Source organism: Carlito syrichta, unplaced genomic scaffold (assembly GCF_000164805.1).
Source record: "Carlito syrichta isolate Samal-C Ts95f unplaced genomic scaffold, Tarsius_syrichta-2.0.1 Scaffold305833, whole genome shotgun sequence".
Taxonomy (NCBI): Eukaryota; Metazoa; Chordata; class Mammalia; order Primates; family Tarsiidae; genus Carlito; species Carlito syrichta.
The window spans coordinates 89,706-107,665 of NW_007249929.1; positions in this window are offsets into that span (position 1 = coordinate 89,706).

A 17,960-nucleotide genomic window follows, 5' to 3' on the forward strand; every position below is an offset into this window, starting at 1 on the left:
AAAGCTTTTTGAAAGTATAGTTTAATGCTTAATTTGAGGTGAAGAATAAAGACAGGACCTCCATAAATGGGAATAATAGTACAATCCTGTCCTTTTCAGTTACAGGTTCAGAAAGAAACATTACATCATTATAAGTTTAGTTTCATATTTTTTTCTAGTCAGCATAATCTCCAAGTGTAGGAATTTATTTTTTTTAATATTTTCAAGTGATTATAATGATGCAACTTTTCTATTGATTTAGCCTCTAATATTTTCTGTTCCTCCAAAGGGAATGCATAGTAAAAATTCACATGCTTTATCTCTATAGTTATAGACCTACACAAATCTCAGGTTTTGAGGGAAAAAAAAGAATGAGATGAATATTTTGTAAAACAGTGACTGAATTTTTAAGTACTGTATCATGGAATATTTATAATGCAACATACGATTAGAGCAAAGTATTTTAAAGGGGAATTTCATTTCTTGCTTTAATACAGATTTAACTTTTAATTTGCATAGCTACACTCTGTTATATATAAGTAGAAACAACAACAACAGAGTTAGAATGGGTTTTCTTTGTATTAATATGAGGCACTAAAGTTTAAATTCTCTTTTATCCTTTAATGATTAACCTTATAAAACCTGAAAACATGATAAATATTAGTAACAAAAATAGTGATAGAAGTTACAAGCATACCTATTTTATTGGGCATTGTTTTATACTGCTTAGCAGATATTGTGGGTTTTTTTGTATTACAAATTAAAGGTTTGTGGCAACCTTGTGCTGAGCAAATCTATCAATGCCACTTTTCCAAAAAAAATGTGATCACCTCATGTGGTTGTGTCACATTTTGATAATTCTCATAAAATTTTAAACTTTTTTATTTTTATATCTGTTGTAGTGATCTGTGATTAGTGATCTTTGAAGTTACTGCTGTAATTGTTTGGGGACAGCCAGCCCTAAATGATTCCCATGTAAGATGATGAACTTAATCCATATTTCTTCTGTTTGTTTTGACTCTCCTCAAACTGGTTGGCATTTCATTGTTCTTTCTCTCTTTGGGTTTCCCTACTTTTCTGAGACACAGAATTACCAAAATTAGGCCAACCAATAACCTTTCATGGCCTCTATGTGTTCAAGTAAAAGGAAATGTCACACATCTCTCATTTTAAATAAAAAAGTTAGAAATGATTAAGCTTAGTGAAGAAGGCATGTTGATAGCTGAAACAGACTAAAAGCTAGGCCTCTTGAGCCAGTTAGTTAAATCATGAATACAAAGGAAAAGTTATAGAAGGAAATTAAATGTTGCACTACTGTAAGCACACAAATGATAAGAAAGCAAAACAGCCTATTGCTAACAAAAGTATGAGTGGTCTGAATAGAAGATAAAGCCAGTCACAGCATTCCTTTAAATAAAGGCCTGTTCTGTTGCAAAACACCAGCTCACTCTCCTCATTCTGTGAAAGTTGAGAGGGACAAGGGAGCTGCGGAACAATTGTCTGAAGTTAGCAGAGGTTGGTTCATGAGATTTAAGGAAAGAAGTTGTCTCTAAAATATGGAAGTGCAAGGCGATGCATCAAGTGGCAAAGTAGCAAGTTATCCAGAAAATCTAGCTAAGATCATCGATGAAGGTAGCTACACTTAACATATTTTCAATATAGAAATGGCCTTACATTGGAAGAAAATGTCATCTAGGATTTCCATGACTAGAAAATCAAAATCTCTGGTTACAAAGCTTCAAAGAACAGTGTGATTTTCTTGCGAGGGGTTAATGCAGCTGGTGACTTTAAGTGAAAGCCAGTGCAAGTTGACCATTTTGAAAATCCTAGGGCCCTTAAAAATTATGCAAAATCCACACTACTTGTACTCTGTAAATGGAACAACAAAGCCTGGTTGACAGCACATCTGTTTACAGCATAGCTTACTGAATATTTTAAGCTCACTCTTGAGACCTACCGCTCAAAAAAAAAAAAAACCAACAATTCCTTTTAAAATATTACTGCTCATTGACAATACACCTGCTCACCTAAGAGTGCTAATGGAAATATACAAGTTAAGTGCTTTTTTTCATAACTGTTAACATGATAGTCATTTTGTGGACCATGGAGCAAAGAGTAACCTTGACTTTGAAGTTTTATTATTTATTATTAAGAAATATATTTCATAAAGCTATACCTGCTATGGATTGTGATTATTCTGATGGATTTGGGCAAAGGATATTGAAACCTCTTGACTCAGCAATCGAGATGCTATTAAGAACATTCATGATTTGTGAGAGGAGATCAAAATATCAACATAATCTGGAGTTTGGAAGAAGTTTATTTCAATCCTCATGGATAACCTTGAGGAGCTGAAGAGTTCAGTGGAGCAAGTAACTATAGGTGTGGTGGAAATAGCAAGACAACTGAAATTAGAAGTGGAGAAGGAAGATGTGACTGAATTGCTGCCGTCTCATAGCAAAAGTTTATCAAATAGGGAAATTTTTCTTATGAATGAGAAAAGAAAAGTGGTTTTTTGAGATGGAATTTACTCTTGGTTAAGGTGCTGTCAACATTGGTGAAATAAAAACAAAGAATTAGCCGGGCTCGGTGGTTCAGCCTGTAATCACGCACCTTTGCGAGGCTGAGGTGAGTGGATTGCCTGAGCCCACGGGTTCGAAACCCGCCTAGGCAACTTGGCGAGACCTCATCTCTACAACAAATCAAAAAATCAGCCGGGCGTAGCATGCGCCTGCAGTTCCAGCTCCGAAGACTGAGGCAGAAGGATCACCTGAGCCCAGCAGGTCGAGGCTGCGGTGGCCGGGAGTGACCACTGCCCTCCAGCCTGGGCGACGGAGTGAGACTCCAACTCAAAAAAAAAAAAAACACAAAGAATTAAAAATGCTATGCAAACTTATTTGATTAATCAGCAGCAGGGTTTGAGAAAAATTTCTGTAATTTTGAAAAAAAAAACGTTTGCTATAGGTAAGATGCTATCCAACATTATCACATGCTATATATAGCGGAGTCTTTCATGTTAACTAAATAATCAACTGATGTGACAAACTTAGTTGTCTTATTTTAAGAAATTGTCATAGTCACCTTGAACTTCAACAACTACTACCCTGAGCAGTCAGCATCTGTTAACAGGAGAAAGACAGGACTCTCCACCAGTAAAAAGATTACAATGATGCTGAAGGCTCACATGATTGTTAGCATTGTTTAGCAATAAAATATATTTTATCAAGGTATGAAAATTATTTATGCAAACATAACCTTATTGTACATTTAGTAGACTACAGCTTAATTGCAAACAACTTTTATGTGCATTAAAAAAAAAGAATCTATGCCTCATTTTATTGTGATATTTGCTTTATTACAGTGGTCTGAAATTGAATCCACAAAATATTCAAGATATGCCTTTATGAGCATGTTTTCAAAATGATGAGTTCTGTCACGTCTCCAGAGTCAACCAATTTTCCTCATAGTTTTACCCTTATGCTACTGGAGGGGAAGCTGTGGTGGGTTTAATTGGGTCCCTATAAAAGGTATGCAGAAGTTCTACTCACTAGTAACTGTAAACATGGCCTTATTTGAAATATTGCCATTGAGATCTAATTAGACATAAACTGAGTTCATACTGGAGGAGGGTGTGCCTTTCACTCAAGATGACTTCTTTCATTATAGAAAGATAGAAGGAGATAAATAGACACACAGAAAGGAGAACACCTTGTGAAAACAAACACATAAATTGAAGATTGCCATGTGACCATGGAGACAAATTGAAATTATGGCACTGCAAACCAAGGAATGCCAAAAACTACTGGGCAACCTACAGAATCTAGGTGAAAGACTCTGGCCCTGATAGCATCTTCTCTTCAATCTTTTAGCTTCCTTTTGTATCTTTTTAAATTTTTGATAGCTTAAACGTTGTTTAGTCTGATATTAAAATCACAACCCCTGCCTTCTTTTGTGATCCACTTGCCTAGAAACTCGTTTTCCATCCTTTAACTTTGAGTCTGTATGCATCCCTTATGGTGAGATGAGTTCCCTGGATCCAGCAAATAATTTGATCATGGTTTCTTATCCAGTTTGCCATTCTGTGTCTTTTCAATGGTGCATTTAGTCCATTCACATTCAAGCTGATTATTGAAATGCGATTGTTTATCCCTGTCATGAGGCTCTTATAAAGTTTTTTCTTTGTTTGTTTGTTTTCTTTTGGCTTTGGGGTTGGTGTATGTGTATGTTTTCAAGTTGGTTGTTGTGCTGTATTCTCCATTGATTCTGTGTTCTGCTGTTCTCTTAGGAAGTGTGTAGTCATTCTTTCTTTTTCTTTTTTTTTTTTTTTTTTTCTTTCTTCTGTACTTAATACCTTTTTAAGTGTCTCCTGTAGAGTTGGTCTGGAAGCTGCATCAATCTTCTAACTTCCAAAAGTGTGAGAAAATAAATTAAAATGCTATTTCAGTCACCTAGTTTGTGGTAGTCTGGCAACCTTAGGAAACTAATATAAGGTCCTAGTGAACTTCTTTCTTCTAAGTGAAAGTCAGTGTCTAAGGTTATATATCCAACTACCCTCAATATGAGCTATATAAGCTAATCCATCCATATGCTGAGGTCAAAGCAAGTGCAACAAAAAGAACAATGAACCAGTCTTCTGAAAATGTGTGTTATTGAAAAAGAGAGAGTCTTGGGCTGTCCCTCATCAATTCTTCATGTTGCTGATCCTCCTGAATCCTGGATGAGTATAAGTTCAAACAAGTCAGAGGGAAATATGACCATATGCTATTTTTAAATACTTAAGTACAGATTTCCTGTAAAGCTCTTCTTTGGAGAAGAAAATATGCTTAGTGGGTTTGAGGATAGAAATCCTTCCCCTTGATAGGGTTGTCTTCTATGGGCATGTTCATACATAACATAAAGAAGTTTATGTTTAAATTGCTATTCCTGTTTTCATAAGGAGGTGTTCTATATGTTATCTGCTTATCATCCAAAATTAGATTCCTTGATTACCTCATGGTATAATAAATAATTTGTAATGGCCTATACATTTGAATCAAAGTGTATTTCTGTTAAATTCAGGGTAGGGCACTCTATGGCTATGGAGCACACATGAGATCCAGTCCAGAACTTAGAGATACTCAATGCTGTAAGCTAGCAATAGTTTACTATCATTATGTTTCATAGCTTGATGTTAATTTGTATTTGCATGCTTTCTTTTCAGGGGTCAAGTTCTGTTGATAAGAGTCTCCTTTGAGCCAACTGTTTTGAGTAAAATAGTAGGTAAGTTTCTGGGTGTGATGGGTGGAAAGATATCTATCCATTAAATGACTGTCTTGTGTTAGATAAGAATTACTTCTTAACTTAAATCTTAAATCTTAAATTTTGAGATGTATTTCATCTTAAACTTGGTTCAGAGACACCTATTGCAAAATAAGAATGAAGAGTTGAAAGGTCATGACTTTTTTTTCAATAGGGTCTTCTTATTGTCTCAATTAAAATGTGAAATTCATCACAGACATTTTTTTAAATTTTGAAGAGTCTTAAGAAGTTAGCATTTTTCATGGCAAGGCTTGTTTTATTGAAGAGTTCACAGCTTTTGTGCTTTACTCATATGAATGTTTCCACTTAAGTTTGATTGTTTAATCTAATGGCTTAGGATAGAGGTCAGTAAAATTTCCTAATATAAAATGTCCAATTGATAATTCTTCTTTGTAGTTGGCAACTGTGGGTTAAAAGTTTGTTTTTAACAGACTTTGAAATTTCTCTGTGTGCTTCAGCATACAAAGAGTTCAAAATAGTTCTGGAAAGGCATAATCATTGCCACAGTCTTCATTCTAGTCCACTGGGTAATAATCAAAGTAATATGCAATGTAAGCATTTTTAATATGAACCTTTAGTAAAATAGTATCATTATAATACAAAATGTGCATGTTATCTATAATTCTCATTGAGTTAGGGTTAGTTCAATCCACAGGGAAGTAAAAGTATTCTACATGCTTTGTCAAGTGAAGAAAAACCTAAGACATCTAATAAAGATGGCATTAGCAATATCCAAGGCTATGTACAAGTTCAACTATGAATATTTTATTCTAATCCAGTTATGATGTTAGACATTTTTAAAATAGTATTGACCTTTTTCCATGTTTAAACCTCAATGGTAATTTCCCTAGACATACCAGACTTCCACAGAGAAGATCAGGTTATTAGATTTGAAAATAATATCGTATGGCACTGAGGTCTGTATAAATTACATAGATATGAGTTAGTCAAGTAATTTGTCTTCTCCTGGTCCACAATCTAGTTTCAATTTTCAATCTTGCCAAAATTTAAGAATATAAACTGTTTGGCGCTATATGTATGACTGACCTTTATAGAGTCCAAAAACCTTACATTTAAATCCATAAAAATTGACATCTCTGAGCCGGGCTCAGTGGCTCAGCCTGTAATCCTGCGCCTTTGGGAGGCAAGGTGAGTGGATTGCCTGAGCCCGTGGGTTCAAGACCCACCTGGGCAGCGAGACCTCATCTCTACAATAAATCAAAAAATCAGCCAGGTGTGGTAGCGCATGCCTGTAATTCTGGCTACTCGGAGGCTGGGGCGGAAGGATCACCGGAACCCAGCAGGTCGAGGCTGTGGTGGCTGGGAGCGGCCACTGCACTCCAGTCTGGGCGACAGAGTGAGACTCCGACTCAAAAAACAAAAACAAAAACAAAACAAATTTACATCTGTATCATCTACCTGATGAATTAAATTTTCCATTATTTTGTAATAGTCTCTTCTGAGGTTTAATCTAACACTGAAATAGTTATATTCACTTTGCGTGTTAAGAATTTTCCTGGGACATCTTTGACTTTTATTCTTTTTTAAGTGTCCCTTAAAATAGCTGGATTTTGCAAAGTTCTTTTTAATTTTTTTCTGCATGATTATGTTTTCTTCATAATGATTATTAGATATTTACATTTATTTTAACTACTGGTATTTGGAGTTTTCAATCATTTTATTTTGTGCCTTTTATTTGGCACTCACTTTGCTTCTTTTTGGATTGGTTTATTTTTCTCTCAAATATGTATATTTATGTGTGTGTTTTTTTTAACTATTTGAATCATTTTACGTAAAAATTTCAACATGGCTACATAAATTATTGAGGTATATAACATGATCACTAATTTATCCTCTTCCCAAACAATCTCAAACCGTAGAACAATTTTTTCACTTATGCTTTCTCAGCTTTGATATTGTTGTTATAGATTACTTTTATAATATTTTAGTAACAAGTTAGTTTACACTTATAATTTAAACAGTCTATTTTGCCAAATGTTGAGAAATTTTAAGACTAAAAATGTTAATCACTAGGTTTTCTAGTGCATTTATGTAAAAGGATGGTTCAAGGCTCACAATAAAACTGCAGATCCATTTATCATTGTCATCACAATATGAATGATTAACTGAAAATCGAGAGTTTAGAAAATAAATTGCATGTAAGAGCACCACTAAGTTATTGTACATTTCAGTTCTTTTCAAGATTTAATGTGCATAGGAATCATGAGCCTCTTGTTGAAATGTAGATTCTGATTCAAAAGGTCTGAAGTACTAGAATTTTGCATTTCACACAAACTAAGACTTGATGCTTCTGTTCACAGTCCATGAACCATATTTTATTTAAAAGGGTATGGTCCATTTAATCATTGTAATAAAATCATATTTCATATAGAAGGGGAAGTGGAGTTTACTGCTTTCTTCACCTAAAAAATGTTAAACATGTTCACTTATTTTTCTTTAAATATATAAATAGAAGAATAATCAAATAGATATGAACTTGCTCATTGACTATCATTGCACTACAACTTGTGAAAGAAAAAACAGATTATTTTTTCATTCTCTCAATTATTTATTTGACTTAAAATTTAACAAAATAAATCAGTATAAATAATTATTTTATAAAAACTATTAATAAATTATTAAGAACATATTTAAATAGCCAAAGCAATCTTGAGTAAAAAGAAAAGTGCTAAAAGCATCATACAAGTTGACTTCAAAGTATACAACAGAGCTATAGTAATAAAAACAGCATGGTGATGGCACAAAACATATACCTAGACCAACAAAACAGATTGGAGATCCCAAAAATAAATCAATGCATTTATTATGGTCAATTGATCTTAGACAAAGGTGCTCAGAACACACAATAAGGAAAAGACAGTTTCTTTAATAAATGGTGTGGGAAAAACAGGATAGCCACATACAGAAGAATGAAAATAATTCTACACCCTATGCATAAATCAACTCAATATGAATTAAAAACATAAATGTATCACAATAAACCTACTAGAAGAAAACATAGGGGAAAGCTCCATGATATTGGTTTGGGCAATGATTTTTTGAATGACTTCAAAAACACAGGTAATAAAAGCAAAAATATGCAAATGAGGTTATAGCAAACTAAAAAGCTACGGCATAATCCAAAACAGAATCAGTAAAGTGAGGAAACAACCTAGAAAATGAGAAAAGACATTTGCAAACCATGAATCTGATAATAAGTTAATGCCCAGAATATATAAGGAACTCAAGTAACTCGATAAAAGGAAAACAACATAATTACAAAATGAGCAAAGGAGTTGAATAGATATTCCTCAAAAAATGACAAATGGCAAATACGTATTAAAAAATGTTCATTTGTTCATTTCATGACTGACGGTACTGGGAAACTATGGGGCAGAAGGGGATGGGATTAACAGTAGCAAATATCTGTCAGGGGATGAGAAAACACCTCTTATCAACAGGGTGCCTGAATGAAATGTAATTGTACACCTAACCCTTAACTGTACCCCACAAAACCATAATAAAAAATACTGATTGAAAAAAATAAAAATAAAAGGATTGACAGTGGTGGGAAACTATGGGGGGGAGTGCCAGGGGGGACGAAGGGAGGTAGAATTAACGGTAGCCAATATCTGCCTGGGGACGGGAGGGCATACCTCATTCACAAGGTTACCTGCACAATCCATATTTGTATACCTAACCCTTAACTGCACCCCACAATTAAAAAAAATAAAATAAAATCAAAAAAAAAAAGTTCAACATTACTAATTACATTAAAATCATATTAAATTTAAATGTAAATCATAATGAGATGTTACCTCACTCCTGTTACAATGGCTTTTCCCGAAAAGATGAAAGACCAGTTCTGGCAAGAATGTGAACAAAAGGAAACATTTGTACACTGTTGGTGGGAATGTAAATTTGTACAGCCATTATGGGAAAGAGCATGGAATTTCCTCAAAAATTGTAAACCAGACCAGTAATCCCACTTCTGAAGGAAATAAAATCAGTATGTTGAAGACATATTTGCACTCCTATATTCATTTCAGCATTATTCACAATAGCTAAGGTATGGAATCAACCTAAGTGTCCACCATGGAATAAACAAAATGTGGTATATATACAACATGAAATCGTTTTCAGCCTAAAAAGAGGAATATTTTGTCATTTGCTGCAACACGGGTGATCCTGGAAGATATTATGTCGAGTGAAATAAGGTAAGCACAGAAAGACCAATAATGCACTATCTCACTTATACATGAAATCTACAAAAGTCACACTCATAGACACAAGGAGTAGAACAGTGGTTACTAGAAGCAGGGAGGTAGGAGTGGAAAGCTCTAGGTGAAAGAATACAAAATTTCAGTTGATAAAAAGTATAAATTCAGCCGGACTCCGTGGCTCAGCCTTTAATCCCGCGCCTTTGGGAGGCTGAGGTGAGTGGATTGCCTGAGCCCGCGGGTTCGAGACCCACCTGGGCAGCAAGACCTCATCTCTACAATAAATCAAAAAATCAGCCGGGCGTGGTAGCGCATGCCTGTAATTCCAGCTACTTGGAAGGCTGAGGCGGAAGGATCGCCGGAGCCCAGCAGGTCGAGGCTGCGATGGCCGGGAGCGGCCACTGCACGCCAGTCTGGGCGACAGAGTGAGACTCCAATCAAAAAAAAAAAAAAAAAAAGTATGAATTCAAGAGAAGTATCCTACAACATGGGGATAATAGTTGCTAACAATGTATTGTTTTCTGGAAAATCACTAAGAGAGTAAAGTTTAAATGTTCTTGTTTAAAATAAAATGGGAGCCAGGTGCGGTGGCTCATACCTAGAATTCTAGCACTTTGGGAGGCCGAGGCAAGTGGATTGCCTGAGTCCTGGGGTTCAAGACCAGTCTGGGCAACATGGCGAGACCTTATCTCTACAATAAATAATAAAAAAAGAAGAATTAGCCAAGCATGGTGACATGTGCCTGTAATTCCTGCTACTAGGAAGGCTGAGGCGGAAGGATCTCCTGAGCCCAGCAGGTTGAGACTGCGGTGACCATGAGCATGCTACTGCACTCTAGCCTAAGTGACAGAGTGAGCCTCAGACTCAAAAAAAAATAATAAAAATAAAATTGTATGTATGTGAAGCAACACGTATGTTAATAAGCTCAATTTAAATATTAAACAAAGTATAACTATTTCACTATATGTTGTATATGATAAATATGATCGACATTAAACAATGTGTAAATATTTCAAAATATGTTGTACATGATAAATATACATATATTTTGCCATTTAAAAATAAATAGATGAATTTTTAAATAAAAACACTTAACATACATTTTTTGTTTTGCAATTTCTATGGAAATATTTTCAAAAAAATTTTTGCAATAAAAGTTGGAAAAATGAATATAGTCAATATCAATTTAGTTAGGAGCTCTACTTGTTTCTTTATAGCCAATGTCTTTTTCTTTTCTTTTAATTTTAAAGATGTGGGGTACAATTTAGAGTTAGGTATACAAATGTTCATTAGGCAGGCACCCTCGTTAATGAGGTGTGCCCCCCCCTTTCCCAGGTTCTCACTACTTGCCAATCTCACTTCCCTACCCACCTCCCAGCAATTTCCCACTACTGCCAATCATTCTCTTATAATATTACACTAATTGTTCAAGGTCTGCTTATGAATGAGAACATTCATAATGATGCTCAGTTTTTTGTTTCTGTGAAAGATCATTCAGTATTATAGACTCTAAGTCCATCCAGGTTGCTGTGAAGTTCATGATTTTGTTTCTCTTTATGGCTGCATAATATTCCATCATGTATATGTACCACATTTTTTTTTATCCAGTCCTCTTTTGATGGGCAGCATGGTTTGCTCCATGTTCTTTCTACTGTGAACAGTGCTGCAATAAACTTGCTTGTGCAGATATCTTTTTTTATAGAGTGATTTGAGTTCTTATGGTTATATTCCTAGTAGGGGGATCGCAGGGTCGTATGGAAAGTCGATTTTTAGAGCTTTTAGGAATTGCCACACTGTTTTCCACAGAGGCTGTACTAGTTTAAACTTCCACCAACAATGTAGAAGTGTTCCCTTTTTGACACATCCTCTCCAGCATCTGTTGTTTTTTGAGTTATTGATGATAGCCATCCTGACTGGAGTTAGGTGGTATCTCAATGTGGTTGTAATTTGTAACTCTTTGATAACTAGTGAGGCTGAGCATTTTTTCATGTATCTATTGGCTGCCTGTATGTCTTCTTTTGAGAACTGTCAATTCATATCTTTTGCCCACTTTGTAATGGGGCTGTTTTTTTCTTTTTGGCATGTTTGAGTTCCTCGTAGATCCTAGATGTTAGGTCTTTGTCAGACATACAATTGGCAGATATTTTTTCCCAGTCTGTAGACCGTTTTCCCACTCTCTTGATGGTCTGTTTGGCTTTGCAGAAGCTTTTCAGTCTGATGAGGACCCATTTGTTATCTTATATCTTATGGCATGGGTGTTTGGGGTTTTGATCAGGAATTGGTTGTCAATTCCAACTTCCATAAGGGTATCTCCTGTGTTTTCTATAGTTCTTATAGTTTGAGGTTTTACATTTAGGTCTTTCATCCATTTAGAGTTGATCTTTGTATATGGTGATAGGTAGGGATCTTGTTTTAATCTTCTGCATGTGGCCAGCCAGTTTTACCAGCACCATTTACTGAATAGGTTCTCCCCTCCCCAGTCGGTGGTGGAGGCTTTATCAAAGATGAGTTGGTTGCGAAATTGAGGTTTTACTTCCAGAATCTCTTTCTTGTTCCATTGGTCTGTATGCCTGTTCTTGTACTAACACCAGGCTGTTTTTATTATTGTGCTCTACAATAGAGTTTAAAGTCTTAGGAGTGTGATACCACCTGCTTTTTTGGTTGTTGTTTTGATTTTTTTTTTTTGGTTTTTGCTGAGGATTGTTTTATAGCCAATGTCTTTAAACCATGGGTCAATCTACTTGCTTTTGGCTTGTTTATTTTTCCAAAATTAACTTAAATGTGTCAGTCTAGTCGAATACCAGTTGTGAGATATCATGTGCAAGCTACTTCTTGTACTAAAAAAACTTTGGACATTTTAAAAATTAATCTTTCTTGTTTACTTTACAAATATTATAGTGTAGACTCAGTTTATTCACAGAAAAGTGTTATATTTTTCTTCAGCGAAATTATATAAAATTTTTTTTTCTAGTGTTTTGATTTATATTTTTACTGCTTTAATGGTGTCTATACATATAAATTCTATGCTTACAAATTTCAGATGTGTTCCTTCTTGATTTATTGATTAGTCTCAATATTGCCCAATAACTTGAAGAAAACTTTATTAAAATTATACTCAAAATTTGTAATTTAAGATAATTGTATACTTTAATTTTTGAAGAAAATATATTCTATATATAAGAATTGCTAATAGAAAAATATTTTTAAAAATTTCTACTTCTCTTTGAAAAGGAGAAGGCAAGAAAAAGGATATTTAAACTCATATGAGATATTTGGTTTCAAAGAGAGATCAGTTTGATTTAAAGAAAACGTGTTTATACAAAAGTAATCTTGATTCATTATTACCTTTGATAACTTCTTATTTGTCATGATCAAAATAACCAACTTTTGTCTGCACCCATAATTACAAGAAAATAAGTAGAAAGTACCAGAACTCACTTGGAATATATTACAAAATAATGTGATTCATATGTAGCAGCAACATATAAGCAGTGTGTCACAATATGTGTTAGCCTTTCTTTCAAAAACATGGTTTTACAAATATGTATATGCCTAAAAATACTTGTTTAGTAATGATTAAGATAATATCCATCATCATTACAATTAATCTCTATCCCTCTAGTCTTGTCTGTATTAGAAATACATTAAACTTCATTATAAAAGATTATAAACAAAGAATATTTGTAGAATATGAATTAATTTTTAATTTTATGTTTATTAAAGAAAAAAACAAAGGCAATTGAAACAACAAATTGAAACAACAACTTTTAAACAACAAATTGAAAATTTTTCTTACTTTGTATTGGCTTATATGTTTAATTATGAACATGATTGTTTACATTGAACTGTGCATATATGTAAACAGTCAATTAAATGTTAGGCACTTTCATAATCAGAACACACATTCATACAGAATGTGGTGTCCACATTGATCAGAGGAACGATATGGGATTTTAATAAATGAATGCATAATTTTATATATCAGAGCCAACTTTTTTCTTTTGCTTTTTGTGATTTGTGGAAATGTGAAGTTTATTTCCAGGTGATGATGATAAACATCTATTGCTAATTTATAACTAATATTAATATCATTATATCAGCAAAGTCAATATTAATAAATAGCTCTTTGATCATAAATTTTACTTCATATTGAGGAAAGTAGTTGGTCAGTATAAAAATTTGTAGCATACCTCTGCTGTATATTGCATACATATATGGAATGACATTTATGTTAATAGAAAAATTGTTCCCCAAATTATGGTGTGATTATCTTACAGGACATTAAATAATTTTCTGTCTAAGTTAGCAAGCCTATTCCAGCATTTTTTTAGTTGTCCTTTAATTTTTAAAAATTATCTCTACAATCCTCTGATTCCCTATTAATGGGAAAGAAAACTTTAACATATGTTCATTTTAGATGTCCTGCGAGTCATACTTCTAACCTGGAAATTATAAATTGACATGATGGATATTTAGGTTTAATGTAGATATTTCAATAATTCATACTCTCCTTACTTAAACTGGGAAGGTTTTTAAAATTGATTTATTTTCTTTTTTTTTTTTGAGTTGGCATCTCACTCGGTCGCCCAGACTGGGGTGCAGTGGCCGCTCCCGGCCACCGCATCCTCGCCCGCTGGACTCCAGAGATCCTTCCGCCTCAGCCTTCTGAGTAGCCGGAATTACAGGCATGCGCTACCACGCCCGGCTGATTTTTTGATTTATTGTAGAGATGAGGTCTCGCTAAGAAATATATTCAACTTTGTTTTTTTTCTACTGAAGGAAAACTCTCATTAAAAAAATGATTACTATTTAAATTTGACATGTCATGTCTTATAGCACATAATTTTAAATTTTTACAGTGTTATTATTATCCTTAACTGAATGAAGTGTTTTTCCAAACATTGCATTGATTCATTCCTATAGGGTAACATCATTTTTGAAAAGGAGGCAAACTTGACCCGGATTCCTAATCTTCTTATTTCACTATTGTTAGAGCGCCAGGGTGGTCTAGCTAAGGTCATAAGCCATAAAGGATAAAAGGTTATCTGAAATGGTGACTGACCTGGGTGCAAAGACAGTACTCATGCTGGTTTGATAGAGGGCTGGGTCAAGATATATTGTGTCACTGCTATTGATAAGAATAACCACAGTAACTTAGATTTTCTAATTCCACGAGACAAAGTAGAACTTAATTTTTTCCCTACTATTAAAGAATGAAACATTGATTTAAGAAACCAAATAGTGAAAAGCAATTGGAATAAGTCATTGTAGTGAGACAAAACTAGTAGGAAACAATATTTTAATAGCACTATGCATTATAAGTATTTTCCATAGAAATTGCTTGTACTAGCTCTTTTGATGCTCAAAACTGCTTGGAAATGGAAGCACAGAGAGATTATATAACTTGGCTAAGCTCACAGAAATGGTAAATGGAAGAAATGATATTCCACCTTGGGCAATGCTGTGGGGTTGAACTGTGTTCTCCACAAAAATATGGATTGAAGTCCTAAGAATATCCATCAGTGTGATGTTCTATGAAAATTGGGTATTTACAGAGACTAATCTAGGTTAAGACAAGGCAATTGGGGTGGACCCTAACACCAGCATTACTGGTGTTATTATAAAATAAGGACATTTGGAACAGATACTTCCAGAGAAAAGACGTAGTGAAGACACAAAGGAAGAAGGATGTAAAAACCAATGACTGGAGCAATGCATCTTCAAGCAAAGAAATGTCTAAAGTTCTATGATGTATGCCTGAATTACTGGAAAGTAACTCATATTATATAGGGTTAATAAAACCCAGTGTCCCTCAGGCCCCTTAGTTAGGAATTTGGCAAAAGAAAATAAAAGATCAGAGTTTAGTCCTCACGACCAAGGATTGGAGCAACACATCAAAGAAAGGTATGCCTAAAGTCACCAAAAACTGAAAGAAGTATATAGATCAGTTCCTTCCCTGGTGCCTTTAGAAGGAAATTGGCCTTGCCGACACTTTTCAGAAAAAAAAAAAAAAAAAATCTATTATCATACTTTGTTATGGCAGCCCTAGGAAATTAATAGAGACAGTTTACTGTCAGAATCAATGCATCGTCACAAAGGCTTTGATCTTTGCATGAAACCATTTCCCATTTTAGTTTCAAATTTTAAAATCACACAGTAACATTGACTACTTGTGAGACATTTATTTTTGTGAGAGGTTGATAAAAGAAAATTATATTAGACACATTTTATGTATATTATATGTAAAGCTGTGTAAAAAGATTTTAAAAACCAGGACTATAAGAAAACCAAGAATAACCACCAAAGTAAACTTTTTTGGCTTTATAGATTCTATAATTAATAGTATTTGTTAAAGATTCTACCTTATAATATTTAAAACATACCATATTAAAAACAGAAGGTTTAATCTGATAATATATTTATGAGGAAAAAGTGGTACTATTTTCTAAACACATAAACTCAGTTGAACTATGAACATAAATCATTGAACCAAGCACTTTGAAACTTGCTGCTTCTGCATTGTAATATCTCATATTTAACTGTTGTTATCCTGTCAAATTAAAAAATGTCTTATACAGTTTATCGGTAATTACTTCATACTTTAAAGCATAATCTATTACTTAACACTCCAAATGTGTGTGGAGAGTTCTAATGTGTGTGGGTCAGCAGCAGATTGTTGTATTACAAGCTTTCAAAACAGGTGGCTTGAGGTTATTACATTATAGTTAATCATTAAATGCTTCTCTGTTTGTCTGAGGTACTATGGATGCTAGCTAGAATCTTCCTTTTACTGATTATACAATTCATGACATCTGCCCATTTTCTGGTACATTGTACCCTGTTAGTAAAAGCCACTTTTATTTTTAAAAGTTTCACTGCCAGTGAGAAACATGCTGAGACTACAGTTAATGACATTCCTGGAGTGCTGATCAGCCTCAGAAGGTTGTTAACGTACCAAAAATCTCTGACATTAATTGCAGCAATTTTACATAGTGAGATGACATATTGCATATCAACAAAATAATGTATAGAGATTGTTGTACCAAAGTAATCCTCTACTAAATGGTCTTAAATTTTATTATGTGGAAATCATCTTAATTAATTCTTTTTTTTTTTTTTGAGTTGGAGTCTCACTCTGTCGCCCAGGTTGGAGTGCAGTGGCACACTCATGGCCACCCCAACTTTGACCTGCTGGGCTCCAGCAATCCTTCCGCCTCAATCTTCCAAGTAGCTGGAACTGCAGGCGCTTGCTACCACGCCAGCTAATTTTTTATTTATTGTAGAGACGAGGTTTCGCCAAGTTGCCTGGGCTGGTCACAAACCCTCAGGCTCAGGCAATCCACTCACCTCGGTCTCCCAAAGTGCTGGGATTTCAGGGTAAGCCACCGAGCCCGGCCTCAATTAATTCCTATGGTCTACGATATTTATTGTTTTATTCACTCTGACACCAATTTTCAAAATGCATGTATCAGCAAGTTTCATGAAAAACCATAAGACTCCAGAGCTTTAAAGTGCTTACATCCTAAATGTACACAATAAAATAAATTAATATGCAAAACTTTATCAAGGTATCAGTGTCTAAGTTAATTTTTTTTTTAAAGTTTAGGTACCAGTATCTGAAGATCTAAGCATGATTTTTCACTAGGCTGAGTTGAAAAGGAAATAAGACTGAATTAATTTTAATCAGGAGAAAAGCTTGAGTGAAGGTGAAACTGCAGATCAGTCTTAATGACAGCAAGGACAAGCATAGAGAGTAAGAATACGTGCAGAGGGACTTTAATGGTAATGGAACTTTATAACTAGAAGATTGAGGATAACAAAAATAGACTGAACTGATGTGATTAACAGAAAGCTATGAATTTGTAAAACCAATGATATCAAATTGAATGACAAACACTATAAATCTGAGAAAAAGTTCAAACTCCTGGAATCTAAAACAATGGAATTCATAGAAGCAAAAAGTAGGATTGTGGTTACCGAGGCTTGGGTGTAGGGAAAATGGAAATAAGCTGGTCAAAGGCTACAATATTTCAGTTAGAAAAGGTAGACATGTTTCTGAGATCCATTGTACAACATGGTGGCTATAGCCAATAATAGTGTATTGCATATTTCAAAATGGCTAAAATTTCAAATGTGCTTGCCACAAAAAATAAGTATTTGAGGTGCTGGATAAGTTAATTTACTTGATTTAATCATCCCACTTTGTACGGATATATCATAAAATCATTCTTGTACCCAACACATATATAAAATTATAATTGTTCTATATATATAATACTTTTTAAAAATGACTTTCTGATAGGAGTTAGACCAGAATTTGATAAATGCCTACAAAGTGTCATGCAGTATTTCAAATGCTTGGGACACATGAATGAGCAAAACAGACGTGCTGCCATACTGCTTATATATTAGTGGATAGTGAATAATAAGCAAAAAATAATCAGAATTTGGAAACTGTGATAG